This window comes from Martes martes (genome assembly GCF_963455335.1).
Source record: "Martes martes genome assembly, chromosome: 9".
Classification (NCBI taxonomy): Eukaryota; Metazoa; Chordata; class Mammalia; order Carnivora; family Mustelidae; genus Martes; species Martes martes.
This window is the reverse complement of record NC_137896.1, coordinates 87,138,201-87,142,044: the sequence shown is the minus strand read 5'-3', so window position 1 is coordinate 87,142,044 and position 3,844 is coordinate 87,138,201.

Sequence of the window (3,844 nt, the reverse complement as noted above, 5' to 3'; positions counted from 1 at the left end):
GCCGGCCGCCACCGCCGCCTTCGCCACCGCCTAGCCAGCCTACGCTAGCCAAGCCCGCGGCTCCCCGCCCCTCGCGCCCCCGCGCCCCTCGCCCCTCGCGCCCCCCGCCCGACTCCTCCTCCTCCGGCTCCGCCCCTGCCCGGCTGCTCCACCCACCCCTGCTGATTGGGCAGGAGTCGGGGTTCTCCGACTCCCGGAGGATTCGGAGGCAGCTGCTCGGCGCGGGGGTGGGGAGGGAGGGAGAGGGCGGCCCTCTCCTCCCCCCTAGTCTAGCCCCACACCCAGCTCGGCAGAGGGTGGCTGGGGCGGCCCTGGGGTGCTGTCCTAGTCCTACGTCCTCCCCTAAAGTTTATCAACTCCATCCCCTAACCCCTTGCCTACTCTCCTCCCCACTCCCTTCATCCCAAGGGAAGCAGGCTCCGCACTCCGGCTCTTTCAGCGGGATCAATAACTGAAGTGCTCCAGGAAGGCGACCCCAGAGAGACCAAGCAGAAAGGAGGTTGGCCATGCTCCGGCGCTTGGCCGGGTCGGGGGCTGGAGGCAGGGACTCGGGCCTGGGGTTCAGTACCCCACCCCCGCCCCCATAGTCATACCTCCACCCACACTCAAGAACACGGACTTCAGGCCGGTCTCGGCGCTCCCGGGAGGGCAAGGCCTGGAATGTGGTCAGTGTGAGCCTGAGTGAGGCCAGGGGGCTGACGGAGTGACCCGCACCCGCCGCGGGAGAGAAAACACGTGCAGACAGACAGCCGGGGCCAGGAGCCCAGAGGGTCGAGTGAGGCCGAGACTGGTAGGCAGCAAACGCCCTGTTCCCCTGCGGCTCCCCGGCCCTCAAGCGGGGCCCGCACCCTCAGACTGGGTTAGCAGGTGGGCGTTTCCTTGTCCCACCCCTACCCCGCCGGCCTCCGTGGAGCTGCCCCCTACCCCAGCCCTGGTCCCAGGTCCCGCTTTCGTGGGCTGAGAGAAGCGAAACGTGGAGGTGACAGCGGCTAGGAGCCAGCTGCGCTGGGAAGGGAAGGGGTTGGGGGTCTTTGGGCAGAGCGCTCGGCCTTCAGAGGCGTCACGGTCCCCAGCACTTTCTGAGGACCCTGGGCTCACCCGACTCTGGCTTCTCCTTTGACAGTACCAGGGTCGGCCAGGCTCATCGTTCCCTTCGTTTGACTCAGAAAGGGGCTCGAAGAGAGATTGAGAGACCCCAGCGAAGACGCGTGTACAAGGTGTGTGTGCGCGGGAGAGTCGGTGAACTCCGCTAAAGTGCCCTAAATTACAGATTTTGCTTCCCTTTTCCCGCCCGCAGACTCGGTGAGTGAAGGTACCCCAGTCTGTACCGGGGCTCTGAATGAGTTCTTTGGGGCCAAGGCCCATGGGTGTGCTGGGGGTAAGTGGCTGTGGTGGGGCTGAGTGTGTTGCTGGTGCAGCCTTCATGATTCCGTGAGCCTTTCTGTGAATGTGCGTGTGTTGGTGCCTTAGCGTGTGTCCAGTGTGTGTGTGTTTCTGTCCAATCTCAAACGCCCCCAGCAGAAGGCGAGGTGGGCTGGATGCCCCAGTTAGGTAATTGGGTGACTAACAGTGCCTTGGTGAAGGATTTGAGATGTAGGAAGAGGGGAGGCTAAAGGCGCAGGGGAGGAGGACTGCTGCTCCGTTCTAACAGAAAGGAACATAGTAAAGAAAGAAACTTGTCTACTAGGTACTTTGGGTAGGGCAGGGGAGCGCGGGATGGTGTTGGGGTGCTGGGCAGTGTGTGCAGAAGGAGGTCAGGCTGGACCTGCTGCCCAGTGCTGACAGTTGGTGGCCCCTGGGGCACTGGGAGGAGGGAAAGTTTATAGTTAGAGGAGGACCAGAGCAGTGCGACCTCACAGGTCCGAGCTCAGTTGGAAGGACCCATGCGGAGGGCACTGGAGGGGCCGCAGAACTCCTCAGTGACCCCCACTTGGGCCAGAGCATCCTCCATCCCGGCCCAGTAGGTTGCTGGTTGCCTTCGTTCCACATGCTCTGCATGCTCTGCATTTCAGTCTTTCTCCTCTCTGACTCTCTCAAGTTTACTTGTTTCTACCATTCATGTAAGAAGCAGAAAGTAAACACTAGGCTCCAACCTTCCCGGGCCCCCAAGCCCTCGCTCTTCTGCCTGCCCACAGGCTCAGCCCCAGTTTCTGTTCAAAGAAAAGTGGAACAGCACCTGTTGAGATCTGCCAGGTTTTGTTTTCACCCTGTAAATTTTCATTCTACAAATAACATCTCCCAGTGCCAATAACTCCAGGTCTCTGTCCGGGGAACTTTTCCGATGTCCACGGATGGGCTTCCAGGCGCCCACATCCTCCCGGGGGATGGGGGCCAGTCTGCAGGGAGAGGCAGAAACCCGAGGAGACAAGACCCAGGCAGCTGCGGTCTCCTCCCCTTCCCTACCTTCAGGCAGGGCTTTCCTGCTTCTGCAGGGTTAACTCTGGGCAAGCCCGCTCTTCCTCTTTTTCCTGCACTTTATTTATTTATTTTTCCTCCCGTTCCCTCTTTGCAGGGTGGGATTTGGCATCCCGGGGACATCAGACTCTTTCAGCTCTCCAGGCCTAGAGGTGGGGTCCTGGTGGGGGAGATCTTGCCTGCGCCAGACCGAGGGAAGAACTCAGGGCTTCTGGGCGCTGAGGTGAAGAGTGTGTCCCCTGCATGTGTGGATGCGTTGGGGGGAGGCATTGCTGGATATAGGCTCTGAGCCCGGGCTCTGGTCCAGCCAAGATGCCTGCCAGGCTATCCTGGCTCCTGGGCAGCCCAGTGCCTAACCGAGGGGATGGATTGTGCGGGGCCACTGGACTTCCACCCACATCCTTTCCTCTCTGGAGACCTTGTCCTGCAGGTCTATTTCCTGAGCTTGCTGGGTAAGGAATGCTGGGTGCCCTTGTACCCGGTGTGGCCATGTGGCAGGGTATGCAGAGTTGGCCTTGCTGAGCGTGTGTGCATGCTCACATGTTGGGATGCCCTTTGGTTCTGGGAGATCCTCCTGCCAGAGCAGGACACACAGAGCTCCTGGTGTTGAGCCCACCCGGCATGAATTGACCGAGATCCGGGATTCCTCACCCTGTGGCACTAGGACCAGTGGCCTATGCATCCTATGCTTTATCCTCTCACTGCCAGTCTACACTTGCAGGGTCACTGCATCTCAACCTGCTCAAGATCCTAAGGACGTGGAAAATGCTCTCTCTACACACTCTCTCCCTTTTTGTAAAGCGATTCAGGCACCTTCCTGGGAGGGATGTGTTTGGGGGAGAGGGGAGGGGCAGGGACATGGCCTTGGCCTAAACTGCTTTCCCTGTGCCTCTGACCCTTCTAGGCTCCAGTGCTGACAAACCCCAGGTGTTGATCTGGCCCTTTCTGGGTCCCACAGAGTCTCCACAGCTCACAGCCCAGGTTCCATCCCTGGTATGAGTCTCTGTTCTGGCCTCTGCCAGTCCCAGGGAAATAGTGGGCTCCTGCTTTGCAGGATAAGGAGGTCTGGTTACAAGGAGCTGCTGTATTCTGGGCTAGAGTCCCATGATGCTCTGCCACCAGGTGCTCCCTGGCCACATGGTGGTCTAGATTCCTCCACTCAGCTGTAGGAGTGGGGGGACAGCCAGTCAGGAAAAGACTCCACCAACCTAGCACTCTCCAGATGCTTCTTAGCACTAGGGATCAAGAGGGTTTCTCCAAATTGGCCTGAGTTGGGGAAGGAGGCTGTCCTCCCTCTAGTCTCACTTTGCTTAACTGCCATCTCTAATTCTTGCTGATTTTCCTCCTGGAGTGGGCTTGGTCCAGTCTTTCTCCAGGGATCCTCCAGGCCCTCCCCATCCACCTTCACCAGACCTCCTAGCAGTTTATT